Consider the following 18,562-nt stretch of genomic DNA (forward strand, 5'->3'; position numbering starts at 1 on the left):
GCATAACTGCCTACTTTTCTCGTCAATCGAAAAAATATTTCTATAAATTCCATTTTTTAACCGAAATGGATGGGGATACTTTTGTTTTGTAGAGAATTTATTTGCGAATTTTTTGGTACCAGAATGAATATTATATCACAAACTTCTATGAGTAAAAAAAAGAATACACAAAGTATGTTTGGGGGTGTGGCGAGCGTGTGGCAGTGGGTTCCCTTTAGCCGTTGATATATCCAACACGTGGGAAATATTTGTATGTGTTATGTATATGTCTGTGTAGGGAATTTTACTGCGATCACTGTCATACAAATTATAAAATGTTTCAACAAGTATAAACATGACAAACATCAAACGAACGAAAACAATGCGTTCGTTTCTGCCGCGAACGCATACTGAGCGACGTGGTTCTATATTTGGCGCTTCTCTTACACATGCTTTGTACAAATGTTATACAGTTCATCTTATAGAAAATTTTATTGCGAACACATTGGTATAAAAAAGAAATACGTACATAGAAAAGTAGGGTCAGGAAACGTATAAACTTTCCAAGCATGATTTCCCACCTGTGTTTTCGCCAGTGCGCTCGCGGCTAACTACTCTCCACTTCACACACTCTTGCGGGTGGGCAATTACCTATATTAAACATTCATATGCATATGTCCGTGTAGAGAATTTTATTGTGATTCCAATGATACCAAAATTAGCGATGTAGGACAACTGTAGGCTTCGCAACCATTAAGAGAGTGGAAACATTTAGTTGCTGTTTGGCACTCTCGGCGAGTGATCTGCATAGTTTTTTATTTCGTGTTGATACTCCTTATGCTTGGGCGACATTTTATAGGTATGCTCTTATAGACAATTTCATTGCGAACACAGTGATACCAAATTTAAATACGTGCGCTTTCAATTATTGTCAGGACAGTCAAAAGAGTGTACACTTTTTCGGTCTTACCGCGTAGGCGCGCGAAGTGCCGAAAGCATCTGGGGTATTGTTTTTTTTTGAGCGCCGAGAGCGCGAAAGTGTTAAGATGCCGGTATGGTGGTGCATGGAAAGTTCCCGTTATTATGCAAGTTATGTGATGACTGCAGCAGTAATTCTTGAGCTCAACATATTATCCACTGGTACTTGAGTGATTTGTGTGAAACCAGCAGGCACTGCAGGTAATTACCCAAGTGTACTTACAGGATGAGAGCTACGCCTGTGGTGTCCCGTCTTCCCAGTACTCTTTGTCGTATAATGGTTTGAAACTATTCTACTGACGGTTTTGGCCTCCACCAACTTCTCTCTTAGCTTGTTCCAATCTTCTACCACTCTGATTGCAAAAGAAAACTTTCTAAAATATATTTTCAGCATGTTTGTTTCCTTATCTTGAATCTGTTTCCTCTTATTTGTGAAGTTGCTGGTTTCAGGAATTCCTCTTTGTCACTTTGAGCAATTCCTGTTAGTATGTTATAAGTGGTGATCATGTCTCCTCTTTTTCTTCTATCTTCTAGATTTGGTATAATTAGTCTCTCCTCGTAACTCTTGTTTTTTTAGTTCTGGAAGCCATTTTGTAGCATGATGTTGCACCTTTTCCAGTTTATTTATGTGCTTCTTGAGATTTGGGCACCATACAACTGCTGCATATTCCGATTTTGGTCTCACAAAAGTCATGAACAGTTTCTTTAGTATTTTGCCATTCATATAATGACAAGCAAGTCTGAAGTTGGAATGTGATGCATACACTCCTCTCTCAGAAATTCTTTGTGTGTTCCTCTGACGACAGCTTACTATCCAAAACCACCCCTAGGTCTCATTTTTTATCAGAGTTCTGTAATTCCTTTCCACATAATTTATAAGTCGTGTGTGGTCTATTTTTTCTAATTCCACTTTCCATACCATTGCATTTATTCACATTGAATTAATTTGCCACTTGTTAATCCAAGCACTTATTTTATCTAGATCAATTTGAAGAGCATTACAATTGTCTACATCTCCTATCTTCCCCAGTATCTTAGCATCATCTGCAAACATGTTCATATAATTTTGTATTCCTTCTGGTAGATCGTTTATGTAGAGGATGAACATTACTGGTGCAAGAACTGAACCCACTAGTAACACTCCTCCAGTCAGATACATTGTCTCTGTCTATCACCCTCATCTGTCTGTCAGTCAGAAAATTTTTCATCCATGTCAGAAGACTCCCTGTCAACCCTCCAGAATGTTCCAGTTTCCAAAACCGCCTCTTGTTCTCAGTGTGTGGGAGAGGGGTCGCTAAGGTTGCCTGTTTTTCTGTCCAGTGCAGCCTTTCTGTGGGGAGCCCTGTTGGCTCCCTGAAGATATCTTACTGATCAAGTCCATACTACTTGAGTGTCATCAGTCTCAGAGTCCTTTGTAAGCCTACTGGGGACCACGAGCCACAACCAGGCCCCCTTAGAGAGGCAGAGAGAGAGCAATGGCCATGAGCACTTTACATTTAAAGTGAGTCATCTTGCCATCGACCAGGAAAGGACCCAGAAAGGTAGGCGAATCTAAACACACCACTGTCTGGTTGAAAATTGCAAGCTATATCCTCACAAGTGCAATAGAACTCTCCCTAAGAAACAAACAAAAACAAAATTTCATCCAACTAACCCCCCCCCCCTCCTCCCCGCCCTGCTTGGTAGCTCCTCAACCACAGAAGGGAGGAGCCGGCCTAGGTAGGTCAAGCCGCCACCATCCAGTTCTTTAACTGATGTAGTCGTGCCAATTGGTCGCTGTCGCTTTGGTTCCGTGTTTTTTATTTCTTTGGTGTTTTGCCCTTGTGGCGGTGTTATGAAATGGAGGTGTACATGGTGCCAGGAATTTACAGTACAGTACAGTACAATCTAAATTCAATGTACCCCGATTCAACGGCTAGGTTGCACACTTTTCAAGCCAGATTTACTCACCTGGTTCAACGAACAATGGGATTTGCTTACGATGTCGGGACAGAGTTCACAGACTGGTGGAAAACTTTCCCATTCTATCACAGGTTACAATTAATAATTCCCTCATATGACAAGTTAGACCACACAAGTGCTCCACAAGTGGTCCACAAGCTTACGATGTTGGGACAGTTCAAAGTGTGGTGGAAAACTTATCCATTCCATCACAGGTTACAATTAATAATTCCTTCATATGACAAGTTGGATCACACAAGTGGACCACACAAGTGTATCACGCAACAAGTGAACCATATGAAACAGAATGGTTCATATGGTTACACCATATGGTATGGTATATATGGAAAACCAGCCAGAATGGTTCACACAACAAGTGAAGCATATTAACCAAACACCAGCCAGAGTGGTCCACACAAGTGAACGACTGTGTTTCCATGATTTTCGTTCACCGATTTGTGGCACATGTATCTTTGCAAATTAATTTAAAGGCTAAAGTGTGAATAGCTAGCTAATGTGTTGAAATCTAATTATATACATTTTCTGTGATAAAACAAGATGTGTGAGGGTGGACAGATAGGGGAATATTGTACCGTAAACCTCACTTTACAGTGAGGTTTCACTCACTTGCGTCTGTCGTCATAGTTCAGTAATCCATGACTTTGAAGGTTTCAGATTAATAAATCATTTCTAAAACCAGTGTTTTAATAGCTCTTTATTATCCTAATTAAATTAAACTAAATAAAAACAAAAATATATTGTAATATGATAGACATCTGCTATTTGAGGAATGATTCATGTTATTGGCGGCACAACTCCAGCACCAGTGGATGGGTCTAATCCGTGTACAGTACAAACAGCACCATGCGTGTTTCGTTTGATTTTATCGCCACAGTCCAGTGACCTATGGCTTTGAAGTAATAAAATTAATAAATCAGTACTAAAATAAGTATTTTTTATAGCGATTATTATCGTAATAATGTTGGTAAACTAAATATATGACCCAGAAATATATAATTGATGTAAATCCAATATTTGAGAGAAATTTATGTTACTGGATCTGGCTTAACCACCGTGCTGCGCTGAGTTTATTGTGAAATTCCCCTGGTGCGCATGAAATAAAGTGTTCCCCAAATTTTTTTTTTTCTTCGTAAAATGATAAATTCCCTTCCCTGAACATGTCTATCTAAAAATAAATACCAAATTCCACTTACTTTGGCTGTGGGGACGTGGACAAGGTGCGCTGTGACGTCATCAGGGCCTGGTCGCCCGTGCGTGAATCACCCAGACACGGTCGCGCGGGCCATTCAAGCACTGGGTGTTGCCACAAATATGTTTTCAATTATTTGTTTTGTGTATTTTCAATGGGGCTTTATTTGTTTTTCTGGGGGGAGCCCCGTCGGCTCCCCGGAGCTATCCCAGGCTGATATGCTAATGTCAGACTTTGGCATCAGTCATGTGTATGGAGTTCTTAGGCCTACCAGGGACCACGGCCAGAACCGGGCCCCCTCAGAGAGGCAAGGGGAGCAATGGCCTATAGAAGCCCCCGTGTGGTTGGAAGCATTCTATGTCTACCATCGACTGGAACAGGCACCCAGAAAGGTAAGCGCCTCAAAACAAACCCCTATTCTGGTTAAAATTGCTACCAAAAACCGAACTAGTGGATAGAACTCCCCAACCGAAAACAAGCAAACTAGTGTGACGTCAGACACCGCCGCGCCGCTGTCTGCGCAGCTCCCCCCTCCCCGGGAGGGGGAAGGGGGAGCCCCAGACCCCCCGCGCCGGCTACCCACACCTCAGTTCTTGAGGCTGATGCTATAGGCGATGGTCGTGTGCTCTGGCTCCGGTGTCGCTACTGCACTGTGCTTTGCGTGTGGTGTTGGTTTTGTGGGTGCGAGAGCCAGGAGTTATCTTCAGTACTCGGGCTGCATGCGCCTAGGGCTGCCTTCCCTAGGTGCCCTGTAAGTACTGCCCTTGGGGCTTGGGGACACCTTCCACAGGCTCCTCGGGGTCTGCCTCTGCTGGTCCGTTTTACCTTTCGGTTTTTCGGCCGCCTGTTGGGCTCTTGGGTGTTCTGTTCTCCCTTGTTACCGGCAGGTAAGAGACAGTTTGCACTGGTAGGGGCGCATGGTGCTGCTCAGCTTGTATTTCCCGACATCGCAGCCAGCTCTGTTCCTTGGGGTTCGCTGTCCTCTTGCGGGGTTTTGTTTTTCTTTTTCTTTTTGCCTGGTGGGGGGTTCTGTCATTTTATTCAGTTTTCTGGGGGGAGCCCCGTCAGATCCCCGGAGCTATCCCAGGCTGATATGCTAATGTCAGACTTTGGCATCAGTCATGTGTATGGAGTTCTTAGGCCTACCGGGGACCACGGCCAGAACCGGGCCCCCTCAGAGAGGCCAGGGGAGCAATGGCCTATACAAGCCCCCGTGTAGTTGGAAGCATTCTATGTCTGCCATCGACCGGAACAGGCACCCAGAAAGGTAAGCGCCCCCAAACAAACCCCTATTCTGGTTAAAATTGCTACCAAAAACCGAACTAGTGGATAGAACTCCCCAACCGAAAACAAGCAAACTAGTGTGACGTCACACACTGCCGCGCCGCTGTCTGCGCAGCTTCCCCCTCCCCGGGAGGGTGAAGGGGGAGCCCCAGACGCCCCGCGCCGGCTACCCACACCTCAGTTCTTGAGGCTGATGCTATAGGCGATGGTCGTGTGCTCTGGCTCCGGTGTCGCTACTGCACTGTGCTTTGCGTGTGGTGTTAGTTTTGTGGGTGCGAGAGCCAGGAGTTATCTTCAGTACTCGGGCTGCATGCGCCTAGGGCTGCCTTCCCTAGGTGCCCTGTAAGTACTGCCCTTGGGGCTTGGGGCCACCTTCCACAGGCTCCTAGGGGTCTGCCTCTGCTGGTCCGTTTTACCTTTCGGTTTTTCGGCCGCCTGTTGGGCTCTTGGGTGTTCTGTTCTTCCTTGTTACCGGCAGGTAAGAGGCAGTTTGCACTGGTAGGGGCGCAGGGTGCTGCTCAGCTTGTATTTCCCGACATCGCGGCCGGCTCTGTTCCTTGGGGTTCGCTGTCCTCTTGCGGGGTTTTGTTTTTCTTTTTGTTTTTGCCTGGTGGGGGGTTCTGTCATTTTATTCAGTTTGTTTTTGCCCTTCCACTGTTCTCCTCGGTGGCGCCCCCTGCTAGGTCCCCGTGAGTGTACACGTCCCTGGGGTTCAGCTTTAGAAGTTTGCTTGGTAGTTTTGGGTGCTGGTTTGCAGCACCCTGCCTGGGACTACCTGAGCGCGAGTCCTCTTAAAGTAAACGCTCAGGACCCTGGGAATCCCCTAGGGGGCGCGTGGGTCCGATGGATGTGACCCCGGAGTCCCCACTCGCTGTGTGCGAGTTTGAGGGTTGCCCAGTCCCCTTGTCTCAGGGTGACCCTCATTGTTTTTGCCTCTGCCATCCTGCCTGTTGGGTCAGTGATACTTTCGACCCTGAGTCCTGTGAGTGTTGCTGCTTGCTTGTGACTCAATTTACCCAATCTTCTGATGATTCTATTCGGGTACAGGCGGCGCGTGCGTTGCAGTCTAGGTTTCGTCTGTTGCAACGTGCTCGGTTGGTTGCTCCCCCGAATGCCCTGGGGCTGCCCCACTTTGCTTTTCGAGACCCGGACTTGGGGGTGGGGGTCGCTTCGATCCTGGTTCAGTCCGCACCTCCTCGTCCTTCCCCTTCTGTTCGTTCTGGTCCCCCGCCCTGCTTCCGGCCCCAGAGCGTCTGAGGGTTTCGGGGTCGGAGCAGGGGTTACTTGATCTCGAGACTCGGGCAGCTTCGGGGGGTGCCCCTTCCGGGGAGGCGGCAGAGGCATTCGAGTCTTGTCTCCCGGCCGAAGCTTCAGGGTCTGACCAGTGGGCCCCCCTTCCTCCAGCTTTTCCGGCTGCTCCGTCCTTGTCTTGTGGGGTCGGGGCTTGGAGAGAGGACTCGGCCTCGGGTCCTGTGGTGAAGGACCTCGAGGCTGGGGAGGGGCTGACTTGGGGGCCTTGGGCTCCGCTGCACCCTGCCTGGGTTTTTCTTCCCACTGAGCGGGGCTTATTGTTACAAGGAGTGGGGTTTTCTTTTCCCCCCTCTGCGTACGAGTTGGATTTGGTGTCGGCCCCTCCCCGGGTTCGGTTCCGTGTTCCCCCGGGTACGTCGGTTCCGTCCTTCCGGAGGTTTTCGGCTTATCGCATCCAACCTGGTGTGGTGCGAGCGGCCTTTGCAGCTTACCTCCTGCGTGACCCGGATTATGCCTCGGAAATGGATCCGTCCACGTTCAGGTTTGGGACTTCGTTCCCTTTCTGGCTCCGTTACGAGGTTCCGGAGTCGTCCTGGCTAGCAGACTGCCCTTTGTTTGGGCTGGATTCCTGGCATTCCTTCTGTCGTTCCCGCACGCTGGAGTGGCGGGAAGCTTCGACGGTGCTTCAGGTTTTCCTGGGGGGCGAACTTGAGTACCTGAATGAGTGCTTGTTTGCCCCTGCCCTTCCCCGCGTTGTGGGCGTTATTCAGCTCCATGTGCAGGTTCCCACCCTTTTGGCGGCGCTCGTTATGGAGGACTTGCGCGCCCGGGGCCTTTTGGCTTCGGCCTTGCGGTTCTTTTCCCTCCTGGAGCTGTGCTCGGATTGGCTCGTGGAGGATGTGGGGAGGCTTGGGTCCGTCCCGGGGTCCGGTACCTTGTCCTCGGCTGCTCGTTCGTCGGCTGCCTTGTTGAAGCTGTTCACGCCGATTTTGCGGGATGCGGTTTCCCTGTTTTATGCTTCCCGTCTCGCGTGTCGGCAGGCGGTGCTGGGTTTCTCCGTGGAATCTGCTTGGGCTCTGGCTCTTAGGCGTTCTTCACCTTTTTGTCCTCTTCTGTTTGAGGAGTCGGCCGTGGCGCAGTTTATTCAGGCTGCGTCGGCGGCTTGTCGTCCGATGTCGGACTTGTTGGTTTTCCGGGGCTTCCGGGGTGGGTCTTCCCATAAAGGTCGTGCCAGGGCTCGGGGTTCCTCTCGTCGTGGTAGGCCTCTGGTGTCAGGTTCGGGGTTGGCTCCTCCTGCGGACCCTCCCTCGTCTGGTCGGCGCGGTGTTCGCGGTGTGTGGGGTTCTGGGTCTCGTAAGGGTCGCCGGCCCTTTCGGGGTTTGCCCCCTTGACGGGGCGATGGGGGGGGCGGCTTGCACTGTTCGCCCGCACCTGGTCCCACGATTCGTGGGCCTTTCGGGTCGTGTCTCGCGGCCTGCGGTGGCGTTGGGTGGCCTCTCCCCTGTTTGGGGGGTCGGAGCTGGCAGGGCAGGTTTCTTTCCCTGCGCTCTGTCGAGTCGTCTTGGAGTGGGTACGCTTGGGCGTCGTCGAAACGACGTCGTCCCTCAGATGGGTTTCTCGTCTGTTTCCGGTTCCGAAACGGGACTGCGCAGACCTGCGGTTCATTCTGGACTTGTCCCGTCTGAACCCTTGGGTTCATTGCCCCTCCTTTCGGATGACTACGCTGTCTCAGGTTCGGCGCCTCTTGGAGCCGGGAGCTTGGATGGTGTCCCTGGACCTCCGGGACGCTTATTGGCATGTCCCGATTCATCCGCGGTTCAGGGACTGGCTCGGTTTTGTTGTGGGGCGTCTGAGTTACCGCTTTCGTTGTCTCCCGTTCGGGTTGAACCTGGCACCTCGCGTGTTCACGCGCCTTACACGGGTTGTGGTGGCTCGTTTGCGTCTCCTAGGTGTTCGGGTGTTGGCCTACCTCGACGACTGGCTGGTTTGGGCTCCCAGCCAGCCAGTCAGCTTGCTTGCTAGCCGGGGATTTGGTTCTTTCCCAGCTCGCCGAGTTCGGGTTCTTGGTGAACTGGAGGAAGTCCCATCTGGTTCCCTCTCAGGTTCGGACTTGGCTGGGTCTCGTTTGGGACTCTCGAACCGCCTCCTTGTCTCTCCCTCCGGAGTCTCCTGCGGCCCCGCCTTCGTCTGTTTCTGGAGGGCCCTCGGGTCACCCGGCGGTTGCTCGAGGGGCTGTGCGGGAGCCTGAACTTCGCAATGGTGGTCTACCCGCCGGGTCGGGTTTGGCTTCGACGGCTGTTCTGGTTCCTTCGGGGTTCCCCCTTCCGCCTCTCTCGCGATCGCAGAGTTCGACCCCCGGGGGCCTTGCGTCGGTTGCTGCGTCACCGGCTTCCTCTTCGGGTTTTTCGGGGTTCAGTGCCTTGGCGCCTACCCTAGCCCTCGCTCGATGTGTACATGGATGCGTCGTCTCTCGGCTGGGGTTTTGTGACCAGTGCTCACCAGGCCGGCCAGGGGCGTTGGGATCCGTCCTTCCGTCGAGCTCACAGCACGGTGCGGAAGTTCGCGGCAGTGTGGTTTGCTCTGGGGAGGATTCGGGTGGCCCGCGGATCGACGATTCGGCTCCATTTGGACTGCTCTCCGGTGGTTCATTGCCCGAACCGCGGGGGTTCGATGCGGTCCTTGTCTGTTTGGGGTTGGTCGCTTCGGGTGACTCGTCTGCTGAGTTCTCGGAGTTTGGCTCTCCTGGCGGTTCACGTACGAGGCGTGTCCAATGTCTTGGCCGACGCCCTGTCTCGCTTCGTTCCCCTCTCCACGGAGTGGACGGTCGACGACGAGTCCTTCTGTTGGCTTTGCCAGACGTTCGGGCGCCCCGAAGTGGACCTCTTCGCATCGGCGTGGTCGCGGCGTCGTCCCGTTTATGCGGCGCCCTTCCCCGATCGCGAGGCCGTCGGGGTCGATGCTTTTCGGCTAGACTGGTCGAGGTGGGGGTTCCTGTACCTCTTTCCCCCGGTTCGGCTGTTGTTCCAGGTCCTGACTCGCTTAGAGACTTACCAGGGGAGAGTTGTCCTTCTGGCCCCTTGGTGGCCGGCCCAGCCTTGGTTTCAGGCGCTGGTTGCTCGGTGTCCGAACCCGAGGGTTTTCCCGCGGCTCCGCCTCTTTCAGCAGATCGGGCCGGTACGTCACGTTGCTGGTTCGATCTTCTCCTCGAGTCTTCGCGTATGGTTTTTTTGACTCGAGTCTATCATCATCTCTATGGTGATCAGGTGGCCTCCTTGTTGGTGTCCCACCTGAGGGCTTCTTCTCGGCGGCAGTATGAAGTTTCCTGGCGGTCCTTCCGTTTCTTTTTGCGTCTTCGTCGTGTTGGTTCCTTGTCTGTTAGGGTGGTCTTGTCCTTCCTCTCGTGGTAGTTTCAGGACCGTCATCTTATGCCTAACACTGTCGCTTCATATCGTGCGGCGCTGGCGGAGCCGCTTCAGCTTGCTTTCGGTATCGATGTTACGTCTGCGCCGTTTCGCAAGCTGTCTCGTGCATTGTTTCACCTCCGGCCTGCTCATGCGTCGCCTGAGCCGTCCTGGTCTTTGGACAGAGTGCTCGGTTTCCTTTCATCTCTTCGTTTCGTTGTGGCCCCTTCAGTCCAGGATTGTTTTTCCAAGGCACTTTTCTTGTTGGCTTTGGCCTCTGGGGGTCGGGTAGGGGAGCTTCATGCTCTCCTCCGGCGCAGGGGTTTCTGCTCTTTTGGTCGTGGTGATTGTTTTGTTCGTTTGCAGCCGTCTCCTTCTTTTCTGGCGAAGAATGAGACTGCTGCGTTCCGGAGGGGTCCATGGGTGGTTGATGCTTGGTTGGTCAGGCCGGGGGTGCATCATGTTTTGTGTCCGGTTGCGGAGCTTCGCCGTTATTTGCGCACCACAGCTTCTGTGTCCGGGGACGCGCTGTGGGTTGATCCGGTTTCCCTTCTTCTCTGTTCGCGGGTTCGGGTCTCTCAGGTCGTCCGCAGGGTTATTAAGTCCAGCCAGCCTGCAGTCTATCCCCGTGCCCATGACGTTCGTAAGTTCGCGGCTCTTGCTGCCGTCTTTGGGAATATGTCTTGGTCTGATATTCGGGCACGGGGATTTTGGCGGTCGAACAGGGTCCTGGCTGCTCGTTTCCTTGTGAATGTCCCTGGGCCTCGTCGGGCCTGTGTTGCTTTGGGTCGGCGGTTGCAGCCAGTTGTCTCGGCTTCGAGTTGAGGAGTGAGCGACGACCGCCTCCCGGGTAAGTATCTCTTTTTTCTGTCTGTGGGTAGTTAGCTCCGGGGAGCTGACGGGGCTCCCCCCAGAAAACCAGCGTTGAATGTAATGAAACGCCATTTTCTGGGTGAGTCCCGGAGGCTCCCCGGCATCCCTCCCTCCCTCCGGTCGGCGGTTTTTCGCGTTTTTGACATCCAGCCTCAAGAACTGAGGTGTGGGTAGCCGGCGCGGGGGTCTGGGACTCCCCCTTCCCCCTCCCGGGGAGGGGGGAGCTGCTCAGACAGCGGCGCGGCGGTGTGTGACGTCACACTAGTTTGCTTGTTTTCGGTTGGGGAGTTCTATCCACTAGTTCGGTTTTTGGTAGCAATTTTAACCAGAATAGGGGTTTGTTTTGAGGCGCTTACCTTTCTGGGTGCCTGTTCCGGTCGATGGCAGACATAGAATGCTTCCAACCACACGGGGGCTTCTATAGGCCATTCCTCCCCTTGCCTCTCTGAGGGGGCCCAGTTCTGGCCGTGGTCCCCGGTAGGCCTAAGAACTCCATACACATGACTGATGCCAAAGTCTGACATTAGCATATCAGCCTGGGATAGCTCCGGGGAGCCTCCGGGACTCACCCAGAAAATGGCGTTTCATTACATTCAACGCTGGGTTTTTTTATCGTATATGATGCATATTTGTGTCCTTTACAATATGTGTACAGTAGAACGTTCATAATGTTCCATGGAACTGTGATACATGTGTCAGTAATGTGTCCACAATAAATCTTTATTGTCGCAATATTACCTGTTAAAAATTCACTAAAATTACAATATGTACAGTTTCACACACTATTTACACAGTAACACACCGTATTACACACTCAATACTTCGGAAGTGAGTAATAATCAACGAAGTAGTCCATGGTACACAGCGCGACTTCGTTCTCAGTGCACCAGGTACAGATAAATTTTCGCTTCCTGTTTCTTCATTCTGTGTGCTTGCAAATAACACACTCACGTACACCCTTGGCTTTAGTACTTGTAGGTTGTATGTAGCCAGGCTTGTAAAGCATAAGGTAGTATTAAAAGATTATAGGAAAAGATCAATTTGTAAGGTAGTCTTGAAAAGATCGCTTTGTATTGTCCCACACAGGAAGAGATTCAGCTTACCTTATAGAGTGTCCGTCAGTTAGGAAGAGATTCAGGTATTCTTGAAAATATCTATGGAAAACACCAAGGAAGCCGCTAACACTGTTCATCTATGCTATTTGTATCAGATGCATCATCACTGAATGCAGAAAACAATTCATCTATGTATCATCCAAATAAATTGTAGATAGGATAGGATTGCATGGGTGACGCTCAGAGCTACAACTGGATACGCTCGCTGTATCGTCCTCATAGGTGCTGTATCACTTGCATCCGACCTTTGTGTTAGGTCCTTTTTGCGCCTAGCTTCCCCAATATTATAACCCTTATGTTCTTCAAACAATAAGGTTTGAATTTCACAGACATTATTACACCGACGCTCTGTCGACACCGACAGAGCATTATCTTTCAACACCGCGTCAGACAGGTGTTTGGGAGCCAGAGGCGCGTGCGCCACCCATGGTTGCTCATTTAGTACTAACCCAGCCAGCAGCCCTAAGGCATTCTGGGAATTTTTTCCAAGATGGCTGCCTCTCACTGGAGGTCCTAAGAGTCCATTTCGTACACAACCAACCTCATACACATTTAGAATTGGTTACGAAAAATAAAAAAGAGTTTTCTCGGTTGGCGCATTTTCCCGCCGACCGAGAATACTCGGCAGGCGCAGTTAAGTGGTTAAACACCAGCCTACTGTACCTTACTTTGAGGTTACCTTGAGGTGATTCCGGGGCTCAGCAACCCCGCGGCCTGGTCATCGACCAGGCCTCCTCGTTGCTGGACTGGTCAACCAGGCTGTTGGACATGGCTGCTCACAGCCTGGTTGATCAGGTATCCTTTGGAGATGTTTGTCAAGTTCTCTCTTGAACACTGTGAGGGGTCGGCCAGTTATGCCCCTTATGTGTAGCGGAAGCGTGTTGAACAGTCTCGGGCCTCTGATGTTGATAGAGTTCTCTCTCAGAGTACCTGTTGCACCTCTGCTCTTCAACATGGGTATTCTGCTCATCCTGCCATGCCTTCCAGTCTCATGTGCTGTTATTTCTGTGTGCAGGTTTGGGACCAGCCCCTCTATTTTTTTTTTTTTTTTTTTTTTTTTTTTTTTTTTTTTTTTTTGAGATATACAGAGCACCACTTGGTTTCCGAACCCCTTGGGGACGAGACCCGTCGGTTAACATGTAAGTTCGTATACGAGAAATAGAGGGGAAAAAATAAACTAGAAATGTAAAAAGAAATTTTTCCGAAAAAATTTACGAAAAAACTCTAGGGGAAAAAATCGACAGGTTCATAGCGTAAATGCGACTGTGTTTTGTTTGTACTCACCAATAAGTGAAGTCCTGATCCGCTTTATAAAAGTCCTTAATTGTTCCTAACTGATTATTAAGACGTCTGGCAAACATCCTCTGGATGTTTCCTGCCAGCCTGCAGGCACATCCTGCCTAAAATATACGATGATGTACTGTACATTTAAGAAACAAATCTGGGTCACAGGTCTGTGGAGTGTGGTTAGGCTTACGGAGTCAGCCGGTCCCTCCCCCACCACCGATACACCTCCCCCTCTCCCCCCACCCCAAACCCATAAACACACACACACACTCAAAGGTCACGTGGTTCATGGTTCACTTCAACACCCATATATCGCTTCCTGCCTGCCTGCCTCCTTCCCAGCCTGCAAGCCTGCCTGCCTGCCTGCCTCCTTCCCAGCCTGCAAGCCTGCCTGCCTGCCTGCCTCCTTCCCAGCCTGCAAGCCTGCCTGCCTGCCTGCCTCCTTCCCAGCCTGCAAGCCTGCCTGCCTGCCTGCCTCCTTCCCAGCCTGCAAGCCTGCCTGCCTCCTTCCCAGCCTGCAAGCCTGCCTGCCTGCCTGCCTCCTTCCCAGCCTGCAAGCCTGCCTGCCTGCCTGCCTCCTTCCCAGCCTGCAAGCCTGCCTGCCTGCCTCCTTCCCAGCCTGCCTGCCTCCTTCCCAGCCTGCAAGCCTGCCTGCCTGCCTGCCTCCTTCCCAGCCTGCAAGCCTGCCTGTCTGCCTGCCTCCTTCCCAGCCTGCAAGCCTGCCTGCCTGCCTGCCTCCTTCCCAGCCTGCAAGCCTGCCTGCCTGCCTGCCTCCTTCCCAGCCTGCCTGCCTGCCTGCCTCCTTCCCAGCCTGCCTGCCTCCTTCCCAGCCTGCAAGCCTGCCTGCCTGCCTGCCTCCTTCCCAGCCTGCAAGCCTGCCTGCCTGCCTGCCTGCCTGCCTCCTTCCCAGCCTGCAAGCCTGCCTGCCTGCCTGCCTCCTTCCCAGCCTGCAAGCCTGCCTGCCTCCTTCCCAGCCTGCCTCCTTCCCAGCCTGCAAGCCTGCCTGCCTGCCTGCCTCCTTCCCAGCCTGCAAGCCTGCCTGCCTGCCTGCCTCCTTCCCAGCCTGCCTGCCTGCCTGCCTCCTTCCCAGCCTGCAAGCCTGCCTGCCTGCCTGCCTCCTTCCCAGCCTGCAAGCCTGCCTGTCTGCCTGCCTCCTTCCCAGCCTGCAAGCCTGCCTGCCTGCCTGCCTCCTTCCCAGCCTGCAAGCCTGCCTGCCTGCCTGCCTCCTTCCCAGCCTGCCTGCCTGCCTGCCTCCTTCCCAGCCTGCAAGCCTGCCTGCCTCCTTCCCAGCCTGCAAGCCTGCCTGCCTGCCTGCCTCCTTCCCAGCCTGCAAGCCTGCCTGTCTGCCTGCCTCCTTCCCAGCCTGCAAGCCTGCCTGCCTGCCTGCCTCCTTCCCAGCCTGCAAGCCTGCCTGCCTCCTTCCCAGCTTGCAAGCCTGCCTGCCTGCCTGCTTCCTTCCCAGCCTGCCTGCCTGCCTGCCTCCTTCCCAGCCTGCCAGCCTGCTTCCTTTCCAGCCAGCCTGCCTCCCTCCCTGCCATCATGCTAACGGGTAGTGTGTGTTAGGCTTATCTTCGGGAATGAGCCGGTCTCGCCCCCACCACCAACAAACCACTCGCCCCCCTACATCCCATCTCTCAAGGTCACGCGGTTCAACCGCGTGACTACCACTCACTCCCTGCTGCGCCTGCCTGCCTGCCTGTGCCTGCCAGCCTGCCTTTCCCTCCCTAATTCTCACTACTTCCATCCCTTCCTGCCTACCTCCTAGCATCTCTCCCTACCTCCCCCTCCCTCTTAGCATCTCTCCCTACCTCCTAACATCTCTCCCTACCTCCCCCTCCCTCCTAGCATCTCTCTCTCCCCCTCTCTCACTGATTCTCCCCCCCCCTCATTCATACTGCCTCCCACCTAAACTCCATCGTCCATCCACCCACCAGTCAGCCATCACTGATGCAATGCGTGCATTTGGAGCCAACATGGTGCACAGATGTTTCTTGATTGTGCAGATATGTAAAACAAAAGCACAGAATGAACATTCCAGCCTTATGGCAATTCAAAATAATAGGAATAATAGGCCGTGAATCTGTGAAGTCACAGTGGGCAAACTGGACCATCTCCCACCCACCACAACAAACCGGCGTGACGCTTGGCGGACCCCTTCCTACCCGAACTTTGTTCGGGTAGCATGACTCCCCAACCCCAATCGGGAAACTGGAAGTTTCGGATAACTAAAGTTCGGAAACCAAGTGGTGCTCTGTATACAAGAGTTGTTACATTCTTGTACATCCACTAGTACGCGTAGCATTTCGGGCAGGTCCCTGGAATACGATCCCCTGCCGCGAAGAATCGTTTTTTCATCCAAGTACACATTTTACTGTTGCGTTAAACAGAGGCTACAGTTAAGGAATTGCGCCCAGTAAATCCTCCCCGGCCAGGATACGAACCCATGACATAGCGCTCACGGAACGCTTGGCGAGTGTCTTACTACTACACCATGGAGAATGTCACTATTTTCTATGTGTAAATTATTATGTATCTCTCCCGCCTGCGCTCAAGAGAATACAGATTTAGGCTCTTTAGTCGGTCCCGGTAGTTTAGATGTTTTACTGAGTGGATTCTAGCAGTAAAGGATCTTTGCACGCTCTCCAGGTCAGCAATTTCTCCAGCTTTGAAAGGGGCTGTCATTGTGCAGCAGTATTCCACTCTAGAGAGCACTAGCATCTTGAAAAATAGGGTGTAAGTACTTAATACTTCCTGCCTCTCCCCCCCCCCCTTTCCCTTCCCCCTAAGAGACCCTTCTGGGAGGTGGCTCAGTAGATTGACAGCCTGTAGAATCTCCATCTAATACAATAAAGAATTCATGAAACAAGTATTTTTATAACTTTTTTATTAACCTAATATTACTAAACAAAATCTGTATCCAAAAATATATATGTTGATGTACTGTACATCTAGAATTTAAGAAACAAATCTGGCAAACGGGGTCGAGTGTGTTAGGCTTATTGGCGTGAGCCTGTCTCTCCCCCACCACCATCACACCTCCCCCACCCCCCCCCTACATCCCATACACACTCTCTGCTTCACTGGTCACATAGTTCAACTCAACACTCATCCATCCATCCATCCCTCCATCCCTCCCTCCATCCCTCCATCCATCCCTCCATCCCTCCATCCATCCCTCCATCCCTCCATCCATCCCTCCATCCATCCCTCCATCTATCCTTCCATCCATCCATCCATTCATCCATCCCTCCATCCATCTGTCCATCCCTCCATCCATCTGTCCATCCCTCCCTCCATCCCTCCCTCCATCCCTCCATCCATCCCTCCATCCATCCATCCATCTATCCTTCCATCCATCCATCCCTCCATCCATCTGTCCATCCCTCCATCCATCTGTCCATCCCTCCATCCATCCCTCCCTCCATCCCTCCATCCCTCCCTCCATCCCTCCCTCCATCCCTCCATCCCTCCATCCATCCCTCCATCCCTCCCTCCATCCCTCCATCCCTCCCTCCATCCCTCCATCCCTCCCTCCATCCCTCCCTCCATCCCTCCATCCCTCCATCCATCCCTCCATCCCTCCCTCCATCCCTCCATCCATCCCTCCATCCCTCCCTCCATCCCTCCCTCCATCCCTCCATCCCTCCCTCCATCCCTCCCTCCATCCCTCCATCCCTCCCTCCATCCCTCCATCCATCCATCTATCCATCCATCCATCCCTCCATCCATCCATCCCTGCATCCATCCATCCCTCCATCTATCCCTCCCTCTATCTATCCCTCCATCTATCCATCCCTTCATCTATCCATCCCTCCATCTATCCATCCCTCCATCTATACATCCCTCCATCTATACATCCCTCCATCCATCCCTCCATCCATCCCTCCATCCATCCCTCCATCCATCCCTCCATCCCTCCATCCATCCCTCCATCCATCCATCTATCCTTCCATCCATCCATCCCTGCATCCATCCATCCCTCCCTCCCTCCATCCATCCATCCATCCCTCCATCCATCCCTCCATCCCTCCATCCATCCATCCATCCATCCATCCATCCATCCATCCATCCATCCATCCATCCATCCATCTATCCTTCCATCCATCCATCCCTGCATCCATCCATCCATCCCTGCATCCATCCATCCCTCCCTCCATCCATCCCTGCATCCATCCATCCCTCCCTCCATCTATCAATCCCTCCCTCCATCTATCCATCTGTCCCTCCATCTATCCATCCCTCCATCTATCCATCCCTCCATCCCTCCATCTCTGCATTTGGAGCCCACATGGTGTACGAATGTTCCTTGATTGCGCAGATATGTCCAACAAATTCACAGAATGAACACTCCAGCCTCATGACAAATCAAAACAATGTGCCGTGAATCTGTGACGTCACAGGGAAGAAAGCACTAGAGTGGTGGACCAAGTGGCTGTCTGTACACAATATATTTTACCTGAATGTTACTTGAAATATTACCGACACTTAACATTTTCGGAAATACTGGAGCACCGCATTTAACGACTTGGGTACAGCGCCATATAGGCCGTTAAATAGAGTGGATACTCTAGTAGTGTTAGTGTTCAAATTAAGGTTGCAGTACAGTAATTTTAGTGTAAAATAGTTTTCATAAACTATTTTAGTATTGTAGTACTCAACATACAGCATACTTATCAATACAGTGTTAATGGCATAATACAGTACAGTACATATTTACTGTACAGCATTCACAACTCAATGAGAATTCAAGATGGACATAACTCCAACAATAAGATAAATAACAACTGTAACACAGTATTTTTAGTAAAGTAGTAATATATAGGTATTATGATATGATAATGATGATAATTATAATGATATGATAATGATAATGCATTTTTATTGTTTACAAGGAAAAAAAAGACAATGATGTAAACACCTCTTGAAGGTCACCTCTTGCAACGAATCCAACGCTGCAACACACCGGGGTTGGTCCCATATAGTGTGTTGAATCGAGGTTGAGCAGCATGCGCTTAGAGTTCCCTTCCCTGCCCAAGGGAACCGGGAGCTGGTCGGCCGAGCGGACAGCACACTGGACTTGTGATCCTGTGGTCCTGGGTTCGATCCCAGGCGCCGGCGAGAAACAATGGGCAGAGTTTCTTTCACCCTATGCCCCTGTTACCTAGCAGTAAAATAGGTACCTGGGTGTTAGCCAGCTGTCACGGGCTGCTTCCTAGGGGTGGAGGCCTGGTCGAGGACTGGGC

The 18,562-nt window shown here is 51.7% G+C and overlaps 1 protein-coding gene across 7 annotated transcripts in view; it reads left to right on the forward strand.

Annotated features, from left to right (window-relative positions):
- The window catches only part of LOC123757411 (optineurin), a 490,032-nt gene that overhangs the window by 245,688 nt on the left and 225,782 nt on the right, over positions 1-18,562 (forward strand). The gene's annotated exons all lie outside the window — the stretch shown is intronic.

The sequence above is a fragment of the Procambarus clarkii genome, chromosome 19 (assembly GCF_040958095.1).
Source record: "Procambarus clarkii isolate CNS0578487 chromosome 19, FALCON_Pclarkii_2.0, whole genome shotgun sequence".
NCBI lineage: Eukaryota > Metazoa > Arthropoda > Malacostraca > Decapoda > Cambaridae > Procambarus > Procambarus clarkii.